General features: G+C 45.4%; 2 long non-coding RNA genes across 4 annotated transcripts in view; one reads left to right on the top strand and one right to left on the bottom strand.

Moving 5' to 3' along the window:
• Window positions 1-3,841, bottom strand: part of LOC140453323 (uncharacterized) — a 47,292-nt gene extending 43,451 nt beyond the window's left edge. Inside the window, exon 1 of one of the 3 annotated variants that reach the window (XR_011952362.1) lies at window positions 3,742-3,841. This is a non-coding gene — a long non-coding RNA (uncharacterized lncRNA). Of the gene's footprint in view, window positions 1-3,300; window positions 3,415-3,741 lie in introns of those variants that run through there. The other 2 variants (XR_011952361.1, XR_011952359.1) reach the window with 2 other exon arrangements.
• Window positions 3,842-5,048: 1,207 nt separating this feature from the next.
• LOC140453722 (uncharacterized) overlaps window positions 5,049-14,446 on the top strand; it is a 34,662-nt gene continuing 25,264 nt past the window's right edge. Inside the window, exon 1 of the long non-coding RNA XR_011952472.1 lies at window positions 5,049-5,167. This is a non-coding gene — a long non-coding RNA (uncharacterized lncRNA). The remainder of the gene's footprint in view (window positions 5,168-14,446) is intronic.

Below are 14,446 nucleotides of genomic sequence, written 5' to 3'. Positions count from 1 at the left end.
TGGGGAAATCGAGGAGCGCAGGCAGTGCATAAGTTCTTAAGGACAGAGGAGGTTGCAGACTGAATCTGTCTGTCATACAGAGTATGGCTGCCTCATGGAGTTTGAAACACCGCAATGGGCCCATGCATGTCATGTTAGTCAAGGATAGTATAACGGTGGCTGAGGGAACTTTTGATGAGGACTTGTCTACTGAAGTAGTGTGCGCTGAGGTTAGAAACAGGAGAAGGGAGGTCACACTGCTTGGATTTTTATATCGGCTGCTGCAGAGTTCCAGGGAGGGGGAAGAGAGGATTAGCAAAATTACACTGGGTAGGAGTGAAAGTAAAATGGTGGTCATTATGGGGGACTTTAACTTCCCAAACATTGACTGAAAATGCTATAACTCTAGTATGTCGGATGGATCAGTTTTTGTCCAATGTGTACAGGAGAGTTTCCTGACACAGTATGTCGAAGGGCCAACAAGAGGGGAGGCCACATTGGATCTGGCGCTTGGTCATGACCTGGACGAGGTGTTTGATTTAGTTGTAGGTGAGCACTTTGGAGAGAGTGATTAAAATTCAGTTATGTTTAGTTTAGCGATGGAAAGTGATAGGTACATGCAACAGCTGAAGAATTATTGATGGGGGCAGTGGCAATTATAATGCAATTCAGCAAGAATTAGGATGCATAGAATGGGGTAGCAAAATGCAGTGGCTTCAGACACTGGAAATGTGGAGCTGGTTTAAGGAACAGATATTGCGTGTCCTTGATAGGTATGTCCCTGTCAGGCAGAGAGGAAGTGATAAGGTAAGGGAACTGTGGTTTACCACAAAAATTGCATCTCTTGTTAAGAAGAAGTAGGAGGCTTATGTGTTGATGAGGCAAATGGTACAGATGAGGCGATGGAGACTTACAGATCAGCTAGGAAGGATTTAAAGAGAGTTAAGAAGAGCAAAGAGAGGACACGAGCAGTCTTTAGTGAATAGAATAAAGGAGAACCCTAAAGCTTTCTATAGGTATGTGAGGAATAAAGGATAAGGTAGGAATAGGGCCAATCAAAGACAGAAGTGGGAAGTTGAGTGTGGACACTATGGAAATCGGAAACGTGCTAAACGAATATTTCTCATTGGTTGTCACTCAGGAAAATGAGAATATTGCAGACAATAATGAGGTAGAAGATGTTAAACGAGAAAGGATCGAGGTTAGTTACGAACAGGCGTTATCAATTCTCGAAGGATTGAAAGTAGACAAGTCCCCTGGGCTGGATGGGATTTATCTGTGGACTTTCTGGGAAGTTAGGGAGAAGATAGCAAATACTTCGGCTTTGATATTGAGTCGTCATTGCCTACAGGTTCAGTACTATGGGACTGGATGTTTGCAAATCTTATGCCCTTGATCAAGAAGGACAGTTGAGATGACCCAGGTAATTATATACCAGTGACCCTTACTTCTGTTGTAGGAAAGGTTTTGGAAACGATTATAAGAGACACTATTTGTAATCATCTGGCAAACAACAATATGATTTCAGATTGTCAATATGATTTCGTCAAGGGCAGGTCGTATCTCACAAACTTCATTGAGTATTTTTGAGATGGTGACCAAGCATATAGATGAGGGTAGGGCAGTTGACGTGGTATACATGGACTTCAGTAAAGCCTTTGATAAGGTTCCAAATGGTAGGCTCTTAGATAAAATGCAGCGACGTGGAATTGAGTGTGATTTAGCAGTTTGGATTAGAAACTGGCTGTCCTGAAAGAAGGCAGCGAGTGGTGGATGATGGAAAATAATCAGCCTCCAGTGCAGTTATTAGTGGTGTGTCACAAGGATCTGTTTTGGGACCACTGTTGATTGCAATTTTTTATAAAAGTATTAGATATAGGCATAGGTGGATGGATTGGCAAATTTGCAGACGACATGAAAGTCAGTGGAGTAGTGGACAGTGTGGAAGAATATTACAGGTTGCAGGGGGACTTGGATAAACTGCAGAATTGGGCTGAAGGGTAGCAAATGGAGTTCAATGCAGCTAAATGTGAGGTGATGCACTTTGGGAAGAATAACAGGAAGACAGAGTACTGGGTCAATGGAAACATTCTTGGTAATGTAGATGTGCAGAGGGATGTTGGAGTCCATAGATGCCTGAAAGTTGCCACCCAGGTGTACAGTACTGTTAAGGTGGCATACAGTTTGTTAGGGTTCATTTGTAGGTGGATTGAGTTCTGGAACCACAATATCATGCTGCAACTATACAAAACACTGGTGCGGCAATATTTGGAATACTGTGCACAGTTCTGGTGCCCATATTTTGGGAAGAATTTGGAAGCATTGGAAGAGGTGCAGAGGAGATTTACCAGGATGTCTGGAGAGAAGGTCTTATGAGGAAAGGTTGAGCAATTTGAACGTGTTCTCATTGGCAAGAAGGCGGCTAAGAGAGGATTTGATAGAGACATGCAAGATGATCAGAGGCTTAAATAGGGTAGACAGTGAAAGTCTTTTTCCTAGGAAGATGACATCAGTGTGTATGAGGGGGCATAACTACAAATTAAGGGGTGATAGATTTAAGACAGATGTCAGAGGCAGGTTCTTTACTCAGAGACTGGTTAGGGTGTGGAATGCACTACTACTAATATAGTTAACACAGCTACATTAGTGAGATTTAAACAATCCTTTAGATAAGCACATGGGTGATTTTGGGATAGTGTAGGGGGACGAGCTGAGAATAGTTCACAGGTCGGCGCAACATCAAGGATTGAAGGGCCTGTTCTGCGCTGTGTTGTTCTCTGGCTATTGTGCTACAAGAGATTTTTACTGTCTTAAACGGAGTGATGAATCTTGTATTGTGAGCTTACGAATTGTCACTGATCTCTACCAAACATGTACGAGGTAGAGAATGCTGCCTGACCTGCTGCGCCTTTCCAGCAACACATTTTTCAGCTCTGATCTCCAGCATCTGCAGTCCTCACTTTCTCCATGTACGAGGTAGTTTCAAGAGATAATAATAAGAGGCTGCAACAGGAGGGGGACAGGTAGCTCCATACAAAACCCCACTCCTTCGCAACTGTTTTCACCACAAGAAACGAACGCCTTCCAGAAAAGCACCTCTATATCCCACCACAACATTTTGCCCCACAAACGTGGTATCTGGTTGTGCACAAAGAGCAGTGCAACAGTCTGTACTAGGACCCTGAAACGCTTAGTAAAGAGTCAAATCATCTGAGCATTGAGAGCCCCATCGCATTGCATGCATTTTCTATTGTTTTCTCTCTGTTCCTGACTTCCCTTGTTTTTCCTAATTAACCTGCTAAAAGTTGTTGTTACACACACCTGCACAAGCTGTGAATTGAACCCAGGCCTCTCGGTCCAAGATTCGGGATAATTTCACCGCGTCACAAAACATCGACTTGAACTTCCTTTGTCCCTTGCCTGCTAAGTCACGCCTGAATCAACTCTGCAATTGGGAAGAAGGGGCGGAACAGTAGGACCGAGTAGCGGCCGGTCCTCAAACCACAGTGAGTGAGGAGCGGGGCCAAAGCATTCTCGGGGAGTGAACGCTTCAAGATTGGTCAGAGAGCAAACTATTTTGCAGGATTGATCATTCTCACGACATAGTGGAGCATTAAATCGCTCTCATAAATCAATGTGAGATTTTAAGAAACCCTGTAGTTGAAATGTAAATCTGATAACGTACATATTTCAAATCGATTTGCATAACTCGAGGTAAGAAACTTCTTTTCAAACTCCCAGAACGATTGGTAATTTACATACCTGGCCGTTATGGTTGATTTGGACCAGACAATCTATTTGCATGCTAGACATCTCTATCACTGTAACTCGATAAAGCAATTGTTAATGACAAATATTTTGCCCATCAGTCTGTGCAGATATGAATATTCTCTATGAACTCACCGATAACCTCTGGCGCACGCGCGGTTTGGTTTCTATGCAGAGCATGCGGAGTGTCACATTGGTCAGGACAGAGAGAGAGAGACATGGAGCTGTTTTTTCCGGCAGCGGCTGCGATCGGCTTCAGAAAGCAGCTCTCAGAGCCGGTGTAGGGGAGCCTCGCTGGGAGAAAGGAGCGGAGAGATTTCACAAGTCCCTGATAAAGCTTAAAAAAAAACCTGAAAAGACCCTCCAGGCCCGGGTAAGGATGTGGCGGTCTCTGATCAAGGAAGGGGCCCAGGTTCACGGCCGCCATTTGTTTGAGGGAAGAGGGAGCGCGGGCCTGAGGGCCACCATCTTGAGAAGGTCAAGGTGCAGGAGGGCGGGGCTCTCGGGGTCTGTAGAACAATCAGAGGAAAGGGAAGACCCATTGTTATTGATTAATTCCACGAACACAGCTTCACTGGGCGATCCTGCAGGAATATCCTCACTCAGTCCTGCTGGGATGTATCACCCAGTCAGAACCAGCAGCTCTCCTCCTCTCTCAGCTCCCCTTCTGTCCTTCCTGCAGCATCTGTCCCCTGGAACATTGAGCTGCCTGTCCTGTCCCCCCCTCAGCTGTTGTTCATGTAATACCTGTGATATCCCAGTCCCATCTTTGATTACTTCACTAAAGACAGGAATGCACCCGATGGATTTTTCTTAACATCACTAATTGTTGAATACTCACTTTCAGGTTTTTAATTTCATCTTTTTTGAAGCATTTAATTCCCATTCAATAATTTGCAATGGTGGGATTTGAACCTGTGTCCAGAGAACACTTGCTAAGTTTCTGGATAAATTGCCTCACAATAATGCCACTAGGCCATCACTTCGCCTGCTCACAGTTTGTATATCCCAGTGCAACATGAATCAAACCCCTTTCTTCCTGCACAATTGTTTGAACCTGAACTCTGGTAATATCACTCACTGTGTGGGTCTAATTGATCCCTCTGTCAGCGTCTCTCACTCTTGCAGCTACTCCAGATCCTGAGCCAACAGAATTCTCCACTACAGAGAGTTGAGGCAGTACAGGCCAGGATTGGAGACTGGGATTTTCCAGATCTCTGTGGGCTCAGTGCCATTCTACATCTGTAATCCTCACAGCATCAGTCTAATTTCCCATTCTGCTTATTTTTGTGTCTTCTACAGGTATTTGGCGAGTTCCTGACTCAATAGACTTGCCAACTGCTGGTTGGGAAGATGATTGGTCATCCAGAGAGACAAAGGTCAGGGGGGATCGGGAGCCTTTAATAAATCCTGCCGCCAGGTAAGATCACTCACAGTGCACAGAGCAAAGAGCAATGAGAGGGCTCCAAACATCAGCTAACAAGACATGACATAGACATAGTGCTGGAGGGGGAGCACAGTACAGACACATCTCAGGGTCAATCACCACCTCTACTTTAAGTTTTTTTTGTACTGAGACAGCACCCGGAGTTCCCAGTTTTCAATCCAAACGTTTACTGTCTTGGTGAGCACCAGGATAACAGAGGGGAATGCAGGCCTGCAATGAGAGGGTGGTAATACTGCCTGGGATCTTTCTGTTCCCTATTCCCTCTCCAACACTGTATCTATGGCTCATCTTGTGGACCAGTGTCTTCAATCATTCTAACTCCCTTAACAGTTCCTATCTCTGTCATCCCCTCCCCTCTTACCAATTATTTGTCTGATTTGAAACCTCCAGTCCAGACGACTATCCATATCGATGTAACTTGCTTCAGTCTTTACAATATGTCTTGTCTCGATAGTCTGCTCCTCCAACAACTGGAGACATAGAGTCTGTTTCTGTGCTGCATGACTCTGTGTTTGCGGTTTCCTAAATGGAATGAGTTGCATTTGCCTGTGTTTGGCCCATATCCCTTCAAATCTTCTCCTCTCCATGTACCTGCCGGAGTGTCTTTTCCATGTTGTAATTGTACTTGTTTTTACCATTTCCTCTGGCAGTCCATTCCATCCATGCACCATCCTCTGTGGAAAATGTTGCCTCTCAGCTCCCTCTTTAAATCCTTGCTCTGTCACCGCACGTTTATGACTCTAGCTTTGGACTCACCTACCCTTGGCTATTCACCTTACTTTGGCCCTACATGGTTTCATAAACCTTTATAACGTCACCTCGTGGCCTCCTCTGCCTAGGAGAAATATTGACAACAATGTTACAAATATCTCCAACTTATGTACTCAATGCTCTGGCCACTGATGTCAAGTGTCCCAAATGCTGCTTTCCCCGCCCTGTCCCCCTGTGATGCCACTTCCAAGGAACAATGTAACTGCACTTCTTGGTCCCTGTCTGTTCGACAACACTGTGCAGGGCCCAACCATTAACTGTATTCGTCCTCCCTGGTTTGTCTGAACTAAATTCAACACCTGAATTAAACTCCATCTTTCATTCCTTGGCCCACTGGCCCAGTTGATTAACATCCCCTTCGATAACTATATTCTCTGCCCACTCTTCCACTAATCTTGGTATCCACAAACATACTAACACGGACTCCCAAATTTTCACTCAAATTGTTTGTGTAAATGATGCACAACAGTGGCCCCAGCACCAATCCTTACAGCACACTGCTGGTCAGAGGCCCCAGTCTGAACAACAACCCTCTACCACCACCCTCATCCCACTGTCATCCAGTTGTATCCAGTTGGCTAGCTCTCCCTGATCCCTTATGATCTACCCTTACTAACCAATGTATCATGCTACACCCTGACCAAGGGTTGCTGAAGACAGAAACAGCGTCTGTTGCTCTGCCTTCGTCTATCTTCTTGGTCACATCTTGAACAAACTCCAGTCAAGTTTGTGAGACATGTTTTCCCACGCACAAAGCCGTGCTGGCTGCTGTAATCAGTCCTTGTCTTTCCAAATGCATGTAAGTCCTACCTCTCAGAATGACCTCCAATAACTGACCCACCCTGATGTCTGGCTCATCAGTCTGTACTTCCCGAGGTTCCTCTTGCAGCCTTTCTTAATTAATGACACATCATTATAATCATAGTCAGAGAGTCATATTGCACTGCTTGGTTAACGCTAACCATACTCTAAAACTGATCTTGTCCCACCTGTCTGTTCCTTGATCATATCCCTTCAAACCTGTACTAATCCTAATGTCTTTTAAACATTGTAATTGTCCCCAAGTTCACCCCTTCCTTGGGAAGTTCATTCCACACACAACCCACTCTCTGTGTAACAATGTGCCCCTCATGTCTTTTTTTTAAATTGTCTCTCCTCTTACACTTAAAAATGTAGCTCCTAGTCTTGAAACTCCCCTGTCCACAGGAAAAGACAACTCCCATTAATTCTATCTATCCCCCTCGCTATTTTATAAACTTCTATGAGGTCATCTGTCAACATTCAGGTTTCAGTGAAAAAATACCAACCTATTCAGCCTTTCTTTATAACATAAAACTTCCATAACTAGCCACATCCCAGTAAATCTCATCTGAACCCTCTCCAACTTAATAATATCCTTCCTATAACTGGGCGGCCAGAACTGGACACAGTATTCCAGAAGAGGATTAACCAATGGCCTGTATAATCTCAATGCGACTTCCCAACTCCTATATCCAAAGGATTGAGCAATGTAAGCAAGTGAGGCAAGCACCTTTTTTAAACGATCCTATCTCTCCATGTTGCAAACTTGAAATAATTATGAGGGTCCCTCTGTTCTACAACACTACCGAAGGTCCTAGCATTAATTGTGTAAGCCCTGCCCATGTTTGTTGTACCAGATGCATTACCTCACATTTATTCAGATTAAACTCCATCTACAGTTTTTCAGCCGTTCACGCATTTCATCAGGATCCCTTTGTAATCTCAGAAAACCTTCTTCAATGTCCACAATGCTACCCTCCAGTCTAACAGACTATCACACATGGTCCAGATATCTCTGCTAGGGGCCCTACAATTTCGTCACCAGCTTCCCACAATGTTCTGAGATACATTTGATCAGGGCCTGGGGATTTATCTACCTTTGTGTTTTAAAACTTCCAGCATCTCCTCTTCGATAATGTGGACTCATTCCAAGACATTCAATCACACAGATGTATAGCACGGAAACAACTTTGGAACAACTCCTGCATGACGTATCTAGTCACTCTTGCCAGAGCTTTGCCAGTATCGCTCTAAACCCTTCCTGTTCATATACCCATCCACATGCCTTTTAAGTGTATTTCTATCATCCTCCACTATTTCCTCTTATTCCATCGACTCTGCCGGAACCAGTAGTCCTTTAGGTCCCTTTGAAAACTTTCCCTCCCACTTTAAAGCTATGCCCTGTCAGTTTGGAATCCCCCAGCCCTGTGGAAAAGACCTTGTCTATTGACCCTATCGATGACCATCATGATTTTAAACACCTTTATCAGGTAACTCCTCAGCCTCCCATGTTCAAATGAAAACGGCCCCAGCCTGCTTTTCCCTGAAGCACAAACCCTCCAACCCTGGCAGCATCCTTGTTCATTTCTTCTGAAACCTTTCATGTTCCACAACATCCTTCCGATGGCATTGAGACCCAGAATTGCACACAGTATTCCAACAGTGGTCAGACCAAACACTGTTTAGTTCCCTGAGCGCCCCAGTCTTTATCCAAAGTAAGTTCCAAAGTGAAATATTTGTTTCGGATCTTGTAGTTTCACACATCGTTGCCTTCATTGATCATTAAGGAGACCGGGTTTGTCCCGAGCTCTTCTTTTGCTCTTAATACACTTGTAGAGTCTCTTTGGATTCTCCTTACCTTTCTCTGCCAAAGCGATCTCGTGTCCCCTTTTTACATTCCTGATTTCCATCCTGAGTGTATTTCTACAGCCCCGATGCTCCTGAAGGAATTCCCTATGGTCAGCCAGTTATATCTGACATGTGACCCCTTTTTTCTTGACCACAGCCTCGAATCTCAGCCAGTGTTTCCTAATTCAGTCAGCATTGAGCTGCACACTAACAGGAACACGCTGGCGCTGAACGCTCCTTTTATCTTGGTTTTAAAATATTCCTACTTGCCAGACTTCCCTTTATCTGCAAATAGAATCCCCTGATCTACTTTTAAAATTCATGTCTAATACTATCTTGCTCAATTGAATAACTTTAACTTGTGGACCAGACCTGTCCTTTTCCATCGCTATTTTCAAACGAATACAATTGTGGTAACTTTCCAAAGTGCTCCCCCACTAACACCTCAGTCCCGTTCCCGACCTTGTTTCCCAAGCGGAGGTCAGGTTTAGCCCCATTCTCCAGTTGGGCCATTTACATAATGACTGGGTGTTTTCAGAACACACTTAACAAATTCCTTCCATCCAAATGCTTAACTTAGTAGCAATCCCAGTCCAGGTTTGGAATGGTTAAGATCCCCTATCATTACAACTCTATTATTCGAAGAGATATCTGAAATCTCCTGACATTTTTGCTCCTCCATCTCCCATTGCCTATCGCTGTAGTACGACCGTAGAAAACTAATGACCAATTTTTATTTCTCAGTTCCACTAATATCTGGGCGATCCTACATGAATACACCCTCTAGGTACTGCTGGGATGTTTCCCCCAATCAAACCCACCAGCTCTCCTCCTGTTTTGCCTCCTGTTCTATCCTTCCTGTAGTATCTGTCTCCAGAACATTGAGCTGCTGCTCCTGTTGCTCCCTCAGCTGTATTTCTGTAATATCTATGGGATCCCAATCCCATGTTCCCATCCATGCTCTGGGTTCATCTGCCTTATCTGTCTGGCCCTTTGCATTGAAATAACTGCAGTTTAATCCACCAGTTTTCCCTGATTGTCTGCTATGTTCTTGCCTGCCTTGTCTACTTATATTGCTCTCGTGAACATTTGTACCAGCCTCAACTTTCTTTCTGGCCTTACGATTCTTTGGGGTCACACAGCCCTGCCAGACGAGTTTAAATCCTCTCGAGCAGCTCCAGCAACGCTCCCCACCAGGATGTGGCTCCCCCTCCTGCTCCCAGTCCAGGTGTATTCCCCACCCTGTCTACCTGTGCTGACGCTTCAGAGATCTCAGGAGTTGCCCACCAAGATCCCTGTGTTCCTCAGTTCTCTAGGAGGACCTACCATTCATGATGTATACCATTCGTTTATTAGACTTCCCACAGTGCATTACCTAACAGTGATCAGAAGTAAACTTTGTCTGTGTTTACTCTGCTCAGTTTATCATCTGATCGATATCAGACTGCAACCTGAGTCCATCCCCCTCACTGTCGACAACGCCCTCACCTTTCATGTTATCTGCAAACCTACTAATGATTCCTTCTGTTTTGATATCCAAGTTATTAATGAACGTAACAGCCAGCAATGTTCCTGCACAGATCCCTGTGGTACACCCGCTGGGCAAAGGCTTTCAATCACAAAAACAACCCTCCACCAGTTGAGGACCCAATTCACCAACTTACCTTGGATCCCATGGGATCTCCCCTTTTGGACCAGCCTTCCATGTGGGACCTTGTCAAAGACCTTAATGAACTGCATATAAACCACAACATCTGCACTGCCCTCATCAATATCAGAGGACAGACGTCTGGCAAATCCATATAGACAATCCCTAATGAAATTGCGGTGGTATCCATTTTTGGCGAATACATTGTATAGGTGTTCTTCTTCCTCTTTTTGCAGTTCTGGTGTACTGCAGTGTGTTGTGGCTCTTTTGAACAGTGTCTTGGTGCAACTTCTTTTGTGTGTGTTGGGGTGGTTGCTTTCGTAGTTCAGGACTTGGTCTCTGTGTGTGTCTTTCCTGTATACCTTTGTGGTGAATTCTCTGTTCGGTTTTCTCTGTCCCGTCACGTCCAGGAATGGGAGTTGGTTGTCCTTTTCTTCCTCTCTAGTGAATCGGATTCCTGTGAGTGTGGCGTTGATGAGCCGGTGTTCGTTCTCTATTTCTGTGTTTTTAATGATTACAAAGGTGTCAACCACATATCTGACCCAGAGTTTGGGTTGAATTTGCGGTAAGACTGTTTGTTCTAATCTTTGCATTCCCGCTTTTGCTATGAGTCCAGAGATGGGTGAGCCCATGGGTGTTCCGTTGATTTGTTCATATATTTGGTTGTTGAATGTGAAGTGTGTTGTGAGGCACAGGTCCAGTAGTTTGAGTATGCCGTCTTTGTTGATAGGTTCAACGTCCTGTTGTCTGTTCTGTATGTTCAGCAGGTTGGCTATTGTTTCTCTGGCTAGGGTTTTGTCGATAGAGGTGAACAGATCTGTTACATCGAATGAGACCATAGTTTCTTCCTTGTCTGTGTGTATTTCTGATGATGTGCAAGAATTCCTGTGTCGATTGTATAGATTGTCTGGGTCCGCTGATCAGGTGTTTCAGTTTCTGCTGTAGTTCTTTAGCCAGTTTGTGTGATGGTGTCCCTGGTAGTGATACTATGGGTCTGAGTGGGATGGCTGGTTTGTGCACTTTGGTAGTCCATAGAATCTGGGGGTGTTGTTGCTTTCAGGTTTCATTCTTTGTAGGTCAGACCTGGTTATCTGTCCATTATTATTTTGTAGGTTTCTCAGTGTGATGTTTATCCTATTGGTGAGCTACAGGGTGGGGTCAAACTCCACGCAATTTCGTCCACAGATGCCTCAGGGAAAGACAACGGAATGAAGACATGTCACGACCCAAAGGACTAGCCACACTATCATACATCAAGAACATTTCGGAACTGACAGCCAGACTACTGCGACCACTAGGACTCATATCAGCACACAAACCAACAGCCCTCTCCAACAACAACTCACCAGAACGAAGGACCCGATACCCAACATGAGCAAAACCAATGTAGTGTACAAAATCCCATGCAAGGACGACACAAAATACTACATAGGACAAACAGGAAGACAGCTAATGATCCGCATCCATGAACACCAACTAGCCACGAAACGACACGACCAGCTATCCTTAGTAGCCACACACGCAGATGACAAGCAATGTGAGTTCGACTGGGACAACAGTACTATTATAGGACAAGCCAAACAGAGAACAGCCAGGGAATTCCTTGAGGCATGGCACTCATCCATAGATTCAATCAATAAGCACATCGACCTGCACCCAATAAACTGGCCACTGCAGCGCACAGCTGGAACTGACAACCGGAAGCGGCAGATACAAATCACTATAAGTGTCACAGGAAAGATCACAGAAGTGCTTCACAGGAGGCTCCCTGAGGAAGTCCCCTGGACAGGGGACGAAATGTCCCTCCCTCACTGTGTCTGTGTGAGCATGTCCCTCCCTCAGTGTGTGTGTGAGAGCATGTCCCTCCCTCACTGTGTGTGTGTGTGCATGTCCCTCCCTCACTGTGTGTGTGTGTTTGTGTGTGCATATGTCTGCGTGTCACCCTGCTTCACTTTGTGTGTGTCCCCTCTCGCTTTCTGAATACATGTCCCATCCTCGCTGTGTCTGTGTGTCCAAACCTTGCTGTGTGTCCGTGTCCGTGTGTTTCCCTCCCTCGCTGTGTGTGTGTGTGTGTGTGTGTGTGTGTGTGTGTGTGTGTGTGTGTGTGTGTGTGTATGTATGTTTATATCCGAGTCACACGGTCACGGTATGTGTTTGTGTGTCCACCCTTCACTGCGTGTCCCTCACTCGCTGTTTGTGTGTGTCACTCCATCGTGTTGTGTGTATGTGTCTGTCTCTTGCTGTGTGTGTGCATGTCTCTCCTTGCTCTGTGTGTGTGTGCATGTCCCTCCCTCGCTGTCTGTGTGTGTCCTTCCCTCGCTGTGTCTGTGTGTGTCCCTCCCTTGCTCTGTGTGTGTATGTCCCTTCCTGGCTCTGTGTATGTATGTGTCTCTTTTCCTCGCTGTGTGTGTGTGTGTGGTCCCACTCTCGCTGTCTTTGTGTGTGTCTCTCCCTCGCTGCGTGTGTGTGTGTGTGTGTGTGTGTGTGTCTGTGTGTGTGTGTGTGTGCGTGTCCCACGCTCTGTATGTGTCAGTTGCCCCCCGTATGTATGATTGTGTGTGTATGTGTGTGTCCCTCTTGCTGTGCGTGTGTTAATACATGTCCCCCCTTGCTGTGTGTGCTTGTCCCTCCCATGCTGTGTGTGCATGTCCTTCTCTCCCTTGCTCTGTGTGTGCATGCGTGTCCCTCTCTTGCTCTGAGTATGTTGCCCCGGAGGTCTGTTTTATATCTTTCCCCTCTCACCCTAAACCTACGCCCTCGAGTTCTGGACTCCCTGACCCCAGGGAAAAGACTTTGTCTATTTATCCTATCCTATCCATACCCCTCATAATTTTGTAAACCTCTGTAAGGTCACCCCTCAGCCTCCGAAGCTCCAGGGAAAACCGCCCCAGCCTGTTCAGCCTCTCCCTATAGCTCAAATCGTCCAATTCAAGCAACATCCTTGTAAATCTTTTCTGAACCCTTTCAAGTTTCACAACAGTTCTTCCGATAGGAAGGAGACAAGAATTGCACAAAATATTCCAACAGTGGCCAAACCAATGTCCTGTACAGCTGCAACATGACCTCCCATCTCCTGTACTGAATACTCTGACCAATAAAGGAAAGCATACCAAATGCCGCCTTCACTATCCTATCTACCTGTGACTGTACTTTCAAGTAGCTATGAACTTGCACGCCAAGGTCTCTTTGGTCAGCAACGCTCCCTAGGACCTTACCATTACGTGTATAAGTCCTGCTAAGATTTGCTTTCCCAAAATGCAGCACATCGCATTTATCTGAATTAAACTCCATCTGCCAGTGAGCCCATTGTCCCATCTGGTCTAGATCCTGTTGTAACCCTCTTCTCTGTCCACTACACCTCCAATTTTGGTGTCATCTGTAAACTTACTTATGTGCGAGATAAGTGGCTGTCCGGCCCTAGCTCCGGCACTTTTATTTCCCTTCCCTGGAACAAAGACACGGAGGAGTCTGTCCAAAACTTTTTCATTCAACTTTGCAAAGTCGGGTGTTGTTCCCAAAGGTACACACACAAGCATAGTAGTCTCCACGCAATATATACACGTATATGTGGGCTGGGACACCTACTGCTGTCTTGACCAATGAGTGCTAGGGTTCCCCACTGTTTTCCTTATTTGGGTTCGGGTGCCTGCGATTATTTTGTTATTCACTTGGCCAATCAGTGTTCGAGCTCCCCGTTCTTTCCTTATATGGATGATGTTGTACAACTGTGGTTATGGGCGGTCTCTCAACTATCGAGGAAAGCTGTTACAATTGTTTCATTCATATAAACATGGGGGAGGTCCGGAAACAGTTTCGAGTGTCTGCTTGTGTTTACTATAAGGTAGAAAAGACTAAAATGCAGCTAACCGTTTAAACATTACACTACCCCCGACACTTACTGTGCCTCTTATGCTCGCATCCAAATCATTTATGTAAATGACAAAAAGTAGAGGGCCCAGCACCGATCCTTGTGGCACTGCACTGGACTTGTACAATTAATATTCGGGCCCTGGGTACTATTGTCAATCAGTGATCCAGGGATGCAGGTACACAGTTTTTTGAAAGTAGCGTCACAGGTAGACAGGCTGGTGAAGCAGGCGTTCGGGATGGTCACCCTTCATTGGGAGGAGCATTGAGAGTAGGAGTTCGGATGTCATGGTGTATCTGTCCAGGGTATTAGTGAG

Source organism: Chiloscyllium punctatum, chromosome 27 (genome assembly GCF_047496795.1).
Source record: "Chiloscyllium punctatum isolate Juve2018m chromosome 27, sChiPun1.3, whole genome shotgun sequence".
Classification (NCBI taxonomy): domain Eukaryota; kingdom Metazoa; phylum Chordata; class Chondrichthyes; order Orectolobiformes; family Hemiscylliidae; genus Chiloscyllium; species Chiloscyllium punctatum.
This window is presented reverse-complemented; position numbering and strand designations above follow the sequence as displayed.